This window comes from Phyllostomus hastatus, unplaced genomic scaffold (genome assembly GCF_019186645.2).
Source record: "Phyllostomus hastatus isolate PE091 unplaced genomic scaffold, TTU_PhHast_1.1 phas_scaffold_1674, whole genome shotgun sequence".
Lineage (NCBI taxonomy): Eukaryota > Metazoa > Chordata > Mammalia > Chiroptera > Phyllostomidae > Phyllostomus > Phyllostomus hastatus.
The window spans coordinates 23,359,753-23,375,503 of NW_025334011.1; the positions used below are offsets into that span (position 1 = coordinate 23,359,753).

At 43.0% G+C, this 15,751-nt stretch overlaps 1 protein-coding gene across 4 annotated transcripts in view; it reads right to left on the reverse strand.

Annotated features, from left to right (window-relative positions):
• The window catches only part of FAM107B (family with sequence similarity 107 member B), a 200,758-nt gene that overhangs the window by 42,313 nt on the left and 142,694 nt on the right, over positions 1 to 15,751 (reverse strand). Inside the window, exon 1 of one of the 4 annotated variants that reach the window (XM_045858011.1) lies at positions 9,824 to 9,862. The exons of the other annotated variants lie outside the window; for them this stretch is intronic. The gene's annotated coding sequence lies outside the window, so the exon portion shown is untranslated. Of the gene's footprint in view, positions 1 to 9,823; positions 9,863 to 15,751 lie in introns of those variants that run through there. 4 annotated transcript variants of the gene reach the window in all.

Here is a 15,751-nt window from a genome sequence, read left to right on the forward strand (position 1 = left end):
TGGGAGACACTGCAAACTCTGCACGTCACTAACTTAGGAACTGAAGTCACAAAACTGTAGTTCCGCTGGAATGTCAAAGCGATGATGTTCTCATCTTTAAGATTGTAAGTATAGGATGTGAAACCGCTAATTTCCTACATTATGGATATTTTGTAGCTTCTGTAGACATCTTAATAATCACATAATTATGTCATAAGGAACATAAAACAAAGAAGTACCAATAATGGATGACAACCTCCATTTTTCAGGAAAACAGGCCATCAGCAGATTTAGATCTGGTCTACAGAGAGAGGACAAAAGCCTTAATGCGACAACACTTCAGTACAATACAGCATCAGCAACTGAACAGTGAGCAAACATCCTTTCTAAATCCAGCAGTAAAAGCAGGAAGCCAAACCCCAGATGTGAGCTGCCCTTTTCATTTCTCTGAAGCCCCTTCAACTTCTAGCCATAAATTATAAAGAGAAACACACAACTAGCAAAATGACTCTGAGGCAATAACCGAGAGGTTAACTACATGCTAATTTCCAAGATACTTCTCCACTTCTAGATGAGAGTAACTCGATTATCACTATAGGACCAAATCCTTTTGCTATTTACTTCGATAAGAGTTAGTACTTGCCTGAGGTGTAACACAAATTAGGAAAATTAAATTATGTCTCTGCAATTAAGTTCAATATTAATGCTTTTCTTGACTAGGTCTTGAATAAAGTTTCTCTAATAAATCAATTAATTGCTATTAAAATAAAAAGGAAAAGTTCTGAGGTTTAGAACAGTCATAGAAAGGGTGTATTACCCTATTAAATAAACAAAAACTTTAGGTGGAAAAAATGAATCTTTGTTACCACTTATACTGGGGTTTTACTTATAAAAGGTGGCCCATGAACGAGGGAAACATCCTATTTAAGGATGTCTTTAATAGACATCCTTATTTCTGTACTTTTTAAATAAGAAACTTATTTTCCCCTAATTTTAGAAGCAATGGTTGATCACTGGAAAATATTGAAAAGAATAAAGAAAATAAAATATCATCCATGAATGCATCACCAAGCATATTCATACTTTGATATATTTTCCTTTCAATTAATAAACACACCTCTTAATTTTTTAGCAAAATTGGGATCATACTTAGTAGACAATTTGTTTATTACATTTGTAAGCATTTCATCTGTGAGAAAATACTTTTTAAATATGGTTGCATAATATACCATTATATGCATGTGTTGTAACTGACTTAACGATCTCTCTTCTGTCCTATTCAAAATGCAAGATAACTTAATGAATTTTAATGTAATAAAGTAGGAAAAGATCTTTGTTATGATTCCAGAATCCACATTGTACCTAACCTTTAAGAAAACTACCAGTTGTCAAGTTTTGGTTTGGCATCAAAGAAGAATATCCATAACTATCTGAAAAGGTTATTTCAGTGCCCCTGCCTTTTCCCAATTGCATATCTGGTGAGATGGGATTTTCTGTGTACAATTCAAACAAAAAGAACAGAGCAACAGACCGTGCAGAACGAGATATGAGAGCCCAGCTATATTCTGTTAAAGCTGATTATGAAACACGCAAAACAATGCCACTCTTCTCACTAAATTTTTTATATTTTGAAAGTTATTTTCATTTAAAAAATCATTGAGACTTGTGCAAATGCTAAACAATGTCATTCACCTCACTACTTTGTTTCAGAAAACTTATTTTTCATTACAAATGATCTTTTTAACATGTAATGTGTTATTGTTATTTTTGTTCATTTTAAGTGAATTTTAGGTTTCTCAGTTTTAAAGCCTAACACAGTAAATATCAATAGATGTAACAACAGAAAAAGTTCTCTGGGCCCTCAACTACACTTTAAACCAGGTAAGGAGTCCTGAGATCAAAGCGATTGGGAACCACTAAGCTGTAGGAAAAAGGATCACTTTAACAAGTAAATAAACCCATCCATTATTTTGTTTGCTTGTCACTAGCATCTGCTAAGGCCCCCAAACACTTAACATATTTCGGCATTCCATTCCCAATCACGTTTTAAAGAAGCTATTGCAAGGTTTAAAAAATAAATATATCAAACTTTATCTGGGTAAGAGCAGAGTGCTTCAGAGGATGGTACCTGATACATACCTATCTTCGCGTCCTCTCAGGTTTTTACTTCCTCCTACCAAAATTACACAAGCCGTTCTGGGCACTCTGCAGGCCAATGACGCGGCTGCCTTCCACCTACCAGTGCCCAGAACTACACAGAAATAAGAAAGCACCCATTTAGTTCCTGTTTACATTCCAATCAACAACAATGCAATCAAAGGCCCAAAACTCTAATAACACTATAGATATCCCTAGCATCTCAAAAACAAAAATTTTAATATGTCACTGTCCTGTTTTTCCAGACCATGCAGTTTCTACAAAGGAACCATACAAAACAATCATACTTTTGAATAATCAAGCTGGGGGAAAAACACTCATTGAAGCACACTGAGCATGTAGTAGGTGCCTGGCACACTTCTCAACACTGAGGATAAAGCAGTGACAAAACCAAGTCCCTGTTTTCACGATGCTTATATTCAAATGGGGGAAGCAGACATTAACAAAGGAGCAGCAAGAAAGTATTGCATTTTAATAAAAGAAGCCCAGGAAACCCTGAGGACAGGCTGCAGAAATCTAGGAAATTCACCAGATTGAAATACAGCCCCAGGGGAGAACTCTGCATGGACATGTGGAGACTCAGACTTGAGGTATAAGCTTAACCTCAGTCAGAAGAACAGGGATACATATACACGAAAATCCAAACTCACCTGGGAAGATGGTGAAGCACCTGCCAAAATGGAAGACACTGAGGAGGAACAAGCTTGGTGGATCAGAGAAAATACAGTGATCAGTTTTACACACACTGCATTTCAGATGTCCAGAAAACACGCCAGTCAACGTGTGAAGGAAGCACTGGACACAAGCGCTTGAACTCAGAAGAAAGATATGGGCTAGATACACAGGTTTGGGAACCAAAAGTCCACAAGCAACTTGAAGCTATGGAAACTGCTGCTATTCCTCAACAGGGTGATGAAGGTGCCCCCTAAATCCCCAAATATAAAAGAGTAGTAAAGGAGAGGTCTCTGCCACTTCTCCAAGGGGGACACACAGAGAGCAAATAGACATGAAAGGATGTTCAACATCACTAGCCATCAGAGAGACGCAAATTAAAACACAATGAGATACTACTTCACACCTGTCAGAATGGCCATGGTTAACAAATCAACAAATAACAAGTGCTGATTAAAGAAAGGGGGACCCTAATACACTCTTGGTGGGAATGCAGACTTGGTGGGAAAACAGTACAGAATTTCCTCAAACAACTAAAAATGGAACTGCCTTTTGACCCAGTGATCCCACTGCTGGGATTATACCCTAAGAATCCTGAAACACCAATTCAAAAGAACCTGTGCACCCCAATGTTCACAGCAGCACAATTTATAATAGCCAAGTGCTGGAAGCAGCCTAAGTACCCATCAGTAAATGAACGGATCAAAAAACTGAGGTAAATTTACACAATGGAATACCGCACAGCTCCTACCCTTCATTCCATGGATAGAACTGGAGAGCATTATGCTAAGTGAAATAAGCTAGATGGCAAAAAACAAATACCATATCACCTCACCTGTAAGTGGAACCTAATCAACAAAACAAACAAGCAAGCAAATAGAACCAGAGACATGGAAGTAAAGAACAAATTGACAGTGACCAGAGAAGAGTGGGGAGGATGACAATGGAGGAAGAAGGGGCAGGGGCTAGTCAAGGAACACGTATAAAGGACCCAAGGACAACAGGGTGTGGACTGACTGTGGACAGGCGGTGGGGAGGGGTGCAGTGGACAGGGCAGGGGGAGCAACAGAGGTAAAAACTGGGACAAATATCATTGAACAACAATTTTTTAAATTTTTCAATAAAAAAAGGAAAATTAAAAATAAAAAAAAAAGAGGAGTCTGCAAAGAAGACAGAAAGAAAGAAACCCAAGAGAGCAAGGTCTCAGAAGCCCAGAGATATGAGAATGTCTCGGGAAGGAAGACGTTCTCAGCAACGGTAAACTCAGTCAACAAAACTGCTGAGTGATCAAGTGAGAGACCAGGAAGCACCCTCTGGACTTAACAACAGAGAGGACTGCTTCCCCGCAGGGCTGGCTTCACAGGCAGGCATGGGACCTTCCCAGTCCCCATACTCAGATGGACCTTGCACTTGATTTAATGCTTTGCTGTTTCTGTGTTGAAAATCTTAATTTTTGAATGAGGAACCCCACATTTCATTTTCCACTGGGCCATGCATGTTATGCAGCCAATTCTGCCTCTCTAAGTTTCAGTGAAGTGCAGAGATAAAGAATATAAATAGAATATATTGGTTTGAGGATTTAAAAAAAATAGAATATGGTAGTTTAAGGAGAAAGTGAGGAACGAGCCAATCAAAACATGTGGTGAACGGACTTTCAGGTAGCCCCCAGGATCCTCATCTCCTACTGTTCATCCCCCACCCCCAAGTGGGCAGGACCTGTGAGTCACTTCTAGCCAAGAGAATATGGAGAACGTGATCAGATATCATTTCCGTAAGCCTGCTAAAGTCTCTGTCTCTCTCCCTTGCCATCTGTAGAAGCTGTCATAAAGTAAATAAAATCCCATATGGCATGGAAGTGCAAGTGACCTCCAGGAACTGAGACAACCTAAGTCCCACAACTGCAAAGACATGCATTCTGCCAACCTGAGTGAGCTTAGAAGTGGATTCTTCCCCAGCTGAGCCTCTTATGAGACCACAGCCCTGGTGCACACACGGACTGTAGCCTGGGGAGACCCTGAAGCACAGGACCCAGATGCAATGGGCCTGGATTTCTGACCTGCAGAAACTGTGAGATGATAAATGTGTGTCGTCTTAAGCCACTAAGTTTACGGTAATGTGTTGTGTAGCAGTAGGTAACAAGGACAAGCCAAAAAGTAGAATACTCCTCTCAAGAAGTGGAAACGGAAGGAGAATATGGTAGGCAGATGAGGAGGGCGCCAGGGAAGGCTGGGTTTCACGGTGTTCAGCTTCTGTTTTATGACAGGTGAGACCAAGAATTTGTAAATCCTTATGAGAAAGAAATGCCAAGGTAGAGGTTGAAATAGGAGGTGGGAGAAGATGGCTGTAGAGAAACTGATTTTTAAAAAGTGAGGGGGTGCCCCTTGTACTGCAAACAGAAAAATGAGCAAAGGCTCCAGGAGCAAGCAGATTTACAGGGGGCAGTGGGAAGAAGACAGAACGGCCTCCACAGAACTGCCTCGTATTAGTAGTGGGAAGGTTATCTGCTGAGGGTGAGGCACAAGCGAGGGATGGGCTGACTGTGAAATGGGAGGTTTAAGAAGTGTGGAGAAGGTTGAAAATAGTCATTATGCAGATTAAGAGCATTGATGAGGAAAACATTTAATTTCCAGGCAGCGTTGAGGCCCTGGTGAAGCTGGAGACCAGGTCTTGACAATGGCATTTACATGACATTCTCTGGCAGAACCCAGCAGTCCAGGAACAAAGATGGAGATAGATGGTGGGTCCCCTGGTCCTCCAGTGTTGGGATGTGCCAAGATAGTAGATGGAAGGGAATCTGGTGTATTGAGAAGCATATCGTGAAAATGTTGGCCACGGAACTGGAAAAGTAGAGGGGAGACATGCCTGACGTGTAAGGTGACAGCAGGGGCAAGGGACTTGGAATGGGCTTGGAAGAGCCAGAACCCAAGTGACTGATGTTACTTGGGACAGTCTGTCAGATGAACCAGAAGGATAAAAGGTTCTAGCCAACAAGTGGGATCTCTGATTTTCACATCAGAAGTAGTTCCTGATACTAACAAGATCTACAGCAGTCACTGAAAGTCCCAAGTCCGGGGAAAAACCCCAGTTCCAGACAAACTGGGTTGGTTTTAAAACTGAGAGTCCCCCATCAAAGAAAGCCCCACCCCCAGTCCCAGGCAAACTGAGACTTGCTGGTCACCCACTTTTGGCTACCATTTTATAAATATTGATACTTGGAGCATAAGATCACCTTCCAGGTGCCAAAATTATCAGCAAAGCAGATGGCCAGTAAGTGACAGCACTGAGGAATGGAAGATAGAATTTAACTGAAATGAGCAACCAGTGGGCAAGAACAAAAAGTGTAAAGATCTGAATGTGACCATGAGGAGAGGGGCCCCATCCCATGTGTGGAAGCAGGCTCACTCTCCACTCACAAGGGCCCCAGACAGCAGCCAGCTCAGACGGCCAGGACTCAGTCAGGACCAGGAGGTGGAGACTTTGGGGGAAGAAGCTGGCTGATCATGGAGGAGACTCGGAGCACACAGTGGAAAAGTCTGACAGTCTAGAGGGAGTGGGGGAAGCACAGAGCAGACCTAGTAGGAAAGTCCCAGGAATCCCAGGGCTGGAGGATCCTGCAGAGGTAACTTCAGGGAAAACGGGAGTGGGGTGGGAGGTGCACCCCATGTGGTTTGCAGGATGGATGGCCAGTGACATGCTAAATGGCAACTCCAGGGAAGCTGGTGTCCCATGATGTCTGTGGGACATAGCACAAGTCATTTAATACGCTGAGATGGCTATTTGGTACAAAGATTTATATTTATCCTGAAGAAAAAGATTAGGAATTTTCTGCCAGAACAAGCTCCTCTGGTCTTTGTCTAAAGTCCTTTCATCTTGGAACTCAATTCTGTTTCACAAATCATCATGTTTGTTCTGATGTTTAAACCTTCACCCAACCATAAGATTCTCCTTGAGTCTCTCACATTTCACTTATACACATGTGTATTAATTGAATCCAGAAAATCCTCATGAATTTGCTAATATAACTGTCAATAACTAATATAAGAGTACCAAAATATACTTCTTGACAATAAAATGCCAAAGGAAAAAAGGGGAGGGTTTGCTTTGTGTGTTATCATGATTTGTTGTGTTTTCTGTTTTGTGTGTGTGGATACCACTTGGAGATTTAGTCCTTGGGAAGCCAGAAAATTCAGCAATAAAACATCCTATATCAGCAAAAACTTTCTGGCATTATTCAGAAAAAATATATACCAAAAAACTCCAGACTCCAGAACAACTCAAGTACTTCTTTTCAGCCTAACCTTGCTCTCAAATTTTGGAGCAGACAGCCTTAAGTCAGGCCTGAGAGTGCAGCCCCTAAACAAACAGAAAAGGACGGTAAACTCATAGGTCACCAGGAGACAGGATGGTTATTGGACACTTAGGACCTAGAAGGGAAACCAAGGGCCCTTTGCCTTCTCTCACACAGCCCACAAGTTCTCTCTCCCAAACTGGCCCATCGATTCAAGGTTGGGCTTCACAAAGGAGAACCTGGACTGTGCCTCACGGGTGTGCTTTGGTGGTTTCCCCAGGACCCAGGGGAGCGACGGAGTCAGACACCCCCCAGCCTTGGCCCAGCACACAACCACGCAGGCTGGGCCAGCCAGGAGCTCGTCAAAAAACATGTAAGTCCTATAATTTTCATTGGATTGTCACTTTTTACCAGAAGTCGATATCTTTAAAAAAAGAGCACAATTTAATCATCAGGATCCCATAATCCCATATACTGAATGAAACATGGGATCAAATAATGGTGATAAAACTTAACATAAAAAGATTTGTTGCTCAGATAAAAATATTTTTTAAAGGTAAGCAAAAAGGAGCTCATGACAGAGATGGTTGGACATTTGAAGAAATCTGATGGAAAAAAATAGTTTATGACTGCAGACAGCCTATGGAAGAGTTCTTACCCTGGCAAAGGCAGGATATCCAAACCTATAAACAAGGTGTAACTATTTAGTCTTCTATAGATCTGCTGTTTATCAAGCCCAAGTTCAAGTTTACACATTTGAAGGACTTGGTTATTCAGTGACTGATAAGCATATCTCAAGATTTATTCTTACCTCTTGTTTATACTTCAATCATGAACATTCAAAGTTTTAAAAAACCATCCTGTAGTAAAATAAAGTTTGCCTCACACTTGCCATCTATTTCAAGGCATAAGCAACAAAAGGTTACACAGAATGAATGCTAACCTCTGGGTATGCATAGACTCCTTGTTCAGGGCTACAAATAAAAAGATCACAGTAAGAATGCACCTCCCAACAGTCATAGTTCCTTCTGGCAGTGAAGAACACCCAAAACAAGCATTTACCACCCGCATCCCCCCTCCTCCACACAGAAGCTCTCTTTCTGGAAACCGGGGCGGGGGGGGGGGAGGCGGGGGGGGGGGACCTGACTTCAAGTTCAAAGGGAGACACTGTAGCAACTTCATAAGGCATAGAAACGAGAGCAAACAATGAAAAACAACAAACTGTTCCAACTCTAGTACCAGCTACAAACCTTCCAGACGAATGGAACATGCTGTCATAACTTCATAAGGCACAGAAACTAGAGCAAACAATGAAAAACAACAAAGCTCTCCAATTCTAGTACCAGTTAGAGACCTTCCAGACCAATGGAACACGCTCTCTCTGGCAGCACAAGAATAATGTTGTTATGCATTAAACATCAATTACTCTGCTTGAAAGCAAATACCCTCTATACAAGTTAACCAAAATCTATTAATGAAAGCCAACATTTCCTCCCATGGATCAGCTCCCTCATTAACCGGTGTGAAGACACAAACACATAAACACGTCAAATGCACTAGGAACTCCCCAGGCCTGCATGTGCACGGCCCCAGTCCCACATTCACACAGCTTAATTAACCATGCTCCAGTCACCTTTCCAACTACTTAAAAACACCACTCCCCTACCAGAGGAGATTGAGTCTCAATATTCACTGCAATGTCACTGCAACGCCTACAGCATACAGCTTTAAAACAACTAAAACTTGCACTCTTAAGGTTAGTAATGCGTGACATTACAGTCCACTCATGAAATACACTAAGATTTTTATTTTTTGGTTTAAGTGTTTAATAGAGCACGGAAAAGCCACAATGGGGGAAAAAGGGCCTGGAACTCTAGTCCGAATTCTGTCCAACTACCTGTGTGCTTCTGGGCTGACCGCTTCACTAAACCAAAGACATTTCCTTCCAGTTCTAGAGTGTTATTTAATTAGTAGGAAATATCAAATCCAAACTGAGGGCAAATGTGCAAAATCACAATTGCAGAGGTACATTAAAGACACAGATTTAGTGAGCTAACTGCAGGTGCGGTCCAGCACACCCGCGCTCCCGCCCCAGGCCTGAGGAAGCACAGGGCATGTGGGCCTCTCCGGGTGACACAGCCCTATGCCGTGCGGGGCACTGTGAGAGCAGGAGGCTCTGTGGAAAACCCTGAGAACATTACAAACAGTGCTGTTAGGCTCACATATGATTCACCTGAATGCCTTCCAAGTGCATCACCGTGGACATGTGATGTAAAAAAACAAGTGGGCAGGCCCTGCTCTTTCTCCCTCACACCACCCTTCCCACAACACAGGAAAGACTGTGTAGCTCTCTACATGAAAAATTTCACAAGAACTGGTAGATACTTAAGAGTACAATTCTACCCTGCCTGTAAAAAATGTAAAAAACCAATGGAGTTTTTGGTACAACACACACATACACGTTTCACAACATAGTACTGATCCTTAATGTGGGCACATTTCCTATTGCATTTTATGTTTTAAAATGTTGACTGAGACCCACAGTATAAAAAACAGATCCACTGAAGGAATAAATAAAATATGTTATCGAAATACAGTGGGATATCATTCAGCCTTAAGAAGGAATGAAATTCTCACACAGGCTACAACATGGGTGAACCTCGAAGGCCTGGCACTAAGTGAAATACGCTTGTCACAGAAAGATGAATATTGTGTGACTCCACTTACATCAGGTGTCCAGGGTAGGCCAATTCACAGACAGAAAATAGAACAATGCTTCTGGGGACCTGGGAGGGAAGACGGAGTTATTTACAGGTGTAGAGATTCGGCCTGGGAAGATGAAGAACTCCAGAGAAGCGGTGATGATGGCTGCACGACAATGTGACTAGATTTAATGCCACTGAATAACACAATTAAAAATGGATATGATGGTAAATTTTGTTAGAAAAGCAGTCAACAATTGGGAAATTTCCCTGAAAAATGAAGGCTGTCTATACTATGTGATGTAGTGAAATCAGCACAACTGGGAAGAAACATATATAGTAATGTCCTGCAGCATTTTATTAGTATATAACAAAAAATATATACTGGTCTCAGCCCTGGTTGGCATAGCTCAGTGGATTGAGCTTGGGCTGCAAACCAAAGTGTCACAGGTTCGATTCCCAGTCAGGGTACATGCCTGGGTTGCAGGCCATGACCCCCAGCAACCACACATTGATGTTTCTCTCTCTCTCTCCCTCCCTTCCCTCTCTAAAAATAAATAAATAAAATCTTAAAATATATATATATACACACAGACACACACACACACACACACACACACACACACTGGTCTCTGTCCCTGGTTTCTGGCACTCGGGTCCTGAAACCCTTGTGGCCTCCTGCATGGCAAGAGCACTGGGAGCACCTTTTGTTCTGATGAGGCAACTCTAGGTAGGTTCCTGGATGGGGGCTCTTCACCAGATTGCCCAAGGCGTGGTTAGAAGCTCGGTCAGCGATGCCCCCTCCCATTCTCCAGAGTGAGGAGGGGCTGGAGACTGTGTTAACAACAGCTCGTGCCCACCGGAGGAGGTCCCCATAGAAATCCCAACGGGGGTTCGGAGAGCTTCCGGGCTAGTGAGCACACCCACATGCTGGGAGGGCGATGCACCCCAAACCCCACAGGGACAGGGGCTCCTGCACTCAGACCCTCCTGGACCGCGCCCTGCGTCTCTCTCCATCTGCCTGTTCATCCGTACCCTTTATTGTGTCCTTTCATAAACGGCAAAAATAAATGTTTCCCTGTGTCTCGGCCACCGACCAGCAGTGACCACAGAACGCCACAGATGGCTCGTCGAAACACGAGTAAACATATACATGGACAACTGAGTCCTGTGGAGAAATAGGGACGAATGGCCACCCTCCTTAGGGGAGAGCGCCTCATATCCCACCCAAGCAGGCTTTTATTGGGTTCGTTACACAGGAATTCAGGTAGAGCTCATTAATCGTTACCAGGAAGTAAGGATCAAACAATAGATAACAAAGAACTCTGAGGGCCTATTTTGAGTCAGGGCTAGATAGCTAAAGAGCTGTAAAACTCTGAGGAACAAACTTACTTCTTCCTTGGACCCTTATCATTTCATTGAGAGCATTCCAAACAAAGCAGGTTTCATAGGATTTTACATATTCTTTCTTAGGCCTGATCACCCAGGGAACCCTCCCTTTCCAGCACAGGGCTGCACCACCCTGTCATTGTTTCAGGCTTAGGTGGAGCAAGGGAAGTAAGGCAGCCAAGAGATTAGGAGACTTTCTCACAAACAATGAGGACTCAGGTTTTGTCAAACCCGAAGGGCGGGGGTCCATCACCCCCTTTTGAGGTAGCCCCCAAAATCCTTTTTTGGGGGCCTCCCACATGATCATGCCCGTCTTAGATCGTTCCCCCTTGGGGAATCTTACCTGTCATTGGCTAACCAACCAAGCATTGGGGGCCAGGCAGGGTGAAGTAAAAGGAGCAGAAGCGGCTCTCCTGCCAGGGAGATAAGCTTTTGTCTCCTTGGTGGCTTATGGTTCCAAGGTCATTCCCTCAGCCTTAACCTTGGTGGGGGTTACAGCTTCTGATACCAGGCAGGGCAGTTCCCAACATCCCTGAGTTCTGAGAGCTGCCCTAGCAAATTATTCAAACCAGAGGAGGGGTTTGTAGGAACCTCCAACTTGTACCCAAGTCAGACCTGCAGCCCTACTACTCGAGGTGGGCACCTGAAGAGCAGGGAGGGGCGGTCTCTTGGACTGAACCCTTAACCTGTGGGATCTGATACTATCTCTGGCAGATAGTGTCAGAATTGAGTTAAACTGCAGGACACCCAGCTGGTGTCACAGAGAATCGCTTGGTGTGGGGCAAGCCCACACACACCTGGTGGCAGGAGAGCTGTGGGTGTGGTAGCGGTGTGCGAGGAAAGGAAGGGACATGTGAGCAAAGACTGGGCAATTTTTTTTCCTGAAAGAATTAGAATCTCAGTAGTGTACTCAACTTACACTATTGACTCTTAGTTTTTTCCAACTATAAAAGGGTTAAAAATGTTTACTACAAAATTAAAGCTGCAATGCTCAAAAAATATTTATTGATGAAAAAGTTGAGAACACTGAAAATTGAGTTAAAAATAGAAATTAGCAGATCACTGAATAGTGAAGGGATATTTCGTTAGATTAAATCCTCCTAAAGTATTGATATTTTGATATGTCTCTTGTATTAAAAACTAGGGGGGGAGAAATTAAACACTGATTTTAAACAGTACATCAAAGAGTATAATCATGTGAGGTTTCTTTTGATCAAAAAATTACTTCTTTTTAGAAACTTTCATTTTGAAGACACGCTGATAAATATCAGTGTTTGCCCTTGCTTTTAAGTTGGGATCTGAGGAATTGGGCTCTCAAGAGGACAGGAGGGGCCTTGTTCTTTTACCCTCCCTCAGGTCCAGCTTCCCCAAGGGCCATGCCCTTGCACCTTAGACCTGTAGCCTGTGCTACAGGCATAGACACAACTACCCGTGTCCATGGCAGGTACTCGGATTGAGGAGGCCCCATGTTTTCATCACAAAGGTGAGTAACAGCATCTTACAATCCACAGTCTTCTATTCACATACCACTTCAGTAAAGCTTTTTTTCCTCCAAATAGACATTTCAGGCAATTAATATTCCTGTGGCTGCAGCAGGGCAGGAAATACAATGAGTTAAACTAAGTTTTATTAAAGGTACTAAGACTGCTAATACCACCTAAGGATGATTCCTTTTCCCCCAGTTCTTCCCAACAGAACTCAGTCCTAAAGCTGACACTGAAACAGTGTGCAGCCAAGAGGGGGGACCCCAAATAGGGATTTGGAATGGGGTCCAGAACTCAAGGTATCCAAGAAATATTAGGATGTCCTCACCCCTTCCCCCACAGGTATGAGTTGGGGGAAGGGACACATGGAGCAGAGCCATTGAGCTGTTTTGTACAGCAACAGCTTTGCGGCTAACCTCTGGTGTGGTCATTTAACACATCTATAACCTTTAACTGGTTGCATAGATTTGTTAAATAGCTGTGGCCATGCTCTGAGCCAGGGGGATGGAAGTAAATTCCCCCCCAAAACATAACTGGGGGGCAGGTCCCCCAAGTTACAGCACCTACGTGGGAGTTTGGAGAAAATTGGCTCCATAACATGGGGCCACGCCTGCCCAGACCCACTATCACAGCCCAGTAAGGCTGGAAGGAAATGGGAGTGCTGGTAAGTGTAGCCGATTGTGGGAGGAATCGGAAATGGGGCTGCAGAGGAGGTCTGGTGTCGTGATTTAAACCTAGACCCCTGCAGCCATGTGAGAAGGAGGTCCACAGCCAATGCAGAGAGGACCATGTGGCTGTGGCCATGTAAGAGAGAGCCACGCGGCTTTGCCAGAGTGGGGATCCCTGCAGCTTTAGTAGGGGGAACTACCATGTGGCTTTAGCAGAGAACCACCACTCAGCTTTGGCAGAGTGGTGACCCGCCCGCTCCCTGCAGCTTTGGTGGAGAGAAGAACCATGTGGTTTGGCCAGAGTGGGGACCCCTGCAGCTTTGGTAGAAGAGGACCACACGGCTTTGGGGAGCTCCCTTTGGCCATGTGGCCTGGGAAGCAGGAGACACTTTGCCTAGAAGAAGGGTGAAAGAACTGTTGCCAGTAGGCTATGAGAAGATGTCAATTGGCTTTGGATTAATTGGAGATCCTGCCTGAATAGCGACACAGCTGATGGTACTGGGAACCTGAAACACGGCCCTTTGCTTCTTTTCTGGAGTTAAGGTACCCTGAATTAGGGCAGGGGGAGAAAGAAGCACTCTGGGCATCTGTGGGTATCCTAAAGGACTTTGATATTTTAATGAAGACGTTAGGTCACTACTTTAAGTGTGTGTAGTGTTAAATAAACATTTCCTTTCCTTTTCACAAATCTCTGGCATTGAGAGACATCTTTCCTATAAGGCAGTGGACATAACAAACCTGAGGGGTTTCTTTCGGTAATTGTATATCTGCCCCCCTTGGCCCTGTGTGTGTGGGTGTGTTCTGTAACAACACCTCCTTTTATGTTTAAATCAGGCCTCATAGGGATCTCAAACTCTAGGCCCAGAGGTAGGACAAGGGAGTACAAAGCTTTCTTTCAATCAGAAAAGTTCACGAAGCAAAATGGCACCAACTTCACTTCCAACAGAGTGAGCAACTAGTTTCCCTAACATATTTGTTACCTCTAAGCGTGTGCCTAGCCACCTTAATTAGATATAAACTCCCCCAGGAGAAATATCCTGTAGACATACCTGTGCCCAGGATGCTGGGTCTTTCATCGGTTTAATAAACATCACTTGGATTAATACACTCCACAAGCTCAATCCATTTTTTTTTCATCTTTCTTCACTTTGCCAAATGTCTTTGAGTAATTTTCTCAATGTACAGTGAAGAAAAATCTAGAATAAACAAGTTCCTTCCTTATCATGGATACACATTTCCTTTGGTCATTCTGAAATCACACCACCAGATTATATATAAATATTACAAGTCCTTACTGAGGGGAGTAAATCCACTTCAGGCTTGCCAAATGGTTCCCTGCTGGGTGCCGGCCATGAAGTACTGATAAAGAGTAGCATTCTTCGTTTAGGATCGACACCCCACAAGGAGGCATGGATAAGGCAAGAAAACACAAACTGCATCCTCTGTTACTAGAAAAAATTATTTACGTAAGAATTCTTGTTTAGCAAAAGAAAAACATGACTATTTTGGAAAAGATTTTCTACAAGTTTTCACAGGCCCCTCAGGAAAACTCTAGGAACAAACACCTGGAAAAGACGTATCTACTCGCTACATTAACCGTTAAGCCCAAGTCACTAAACAAACTGATTTTCTAAAGGGAAAGATATTTCCTTAATTGCTTAGGAAATACTTACTAATTTGACACACCAATTTTGAAAACCAGTTTGCTAGAAGGTAAGCCTCTTAAGAGGAGGTTTGGCTAGTTAAGTATCACTTGTAAACATCCATATCAACTAGTGTACACCTTGGAACACAGGAAGGCACTAAGTTACTGAATGAAAAAACTCAAATCCTTTGGAAATTGCAAGCTTAAGAAATTATATTGTAATACCCAAAAGCCTGTTTTCCTCTAACAGTGCATATTTGGTTTCAAGCCCTGGAGTGCAAGTAACCAAACACTTGCAATTGGAATAAACCCGATAAAGCCAATGAGATATTTACCTCAAAACTGTACTCTGATTATTTACAGGTTCCTCCCTCCCCACCCAACGGGCAACTGATCTAAAATTGCTTCCCTGAGCTTATCTGCCAAAGAAGTAGAAATTCTACCTAAGCAAACAGATTTTTCTGTTGGTAGCATTAGTCAAGTACAAACACACAAAGGCAACCAAATTTCAAAACCAAGTTGGCTACTCAATACCTCGTATTAAGAGATGAGGTGGGAATTAAATTGTGTCCTTCTCTAGTTCTTCCCAGAGACCTGAAGTACCTCAAAATAAAAGTCATACATACAACTAGATGGGTAGAAATTTAAAAGTCAAGGCCATCCTACAGAAGAAATAGCAGAAATGTGATACATTCAAGCTAGTATAATTCCCAGATCTAAGTATTAAAGGTGGTTTTAAGCTTCCTAGTGGCAAGGACGGAAAAAAA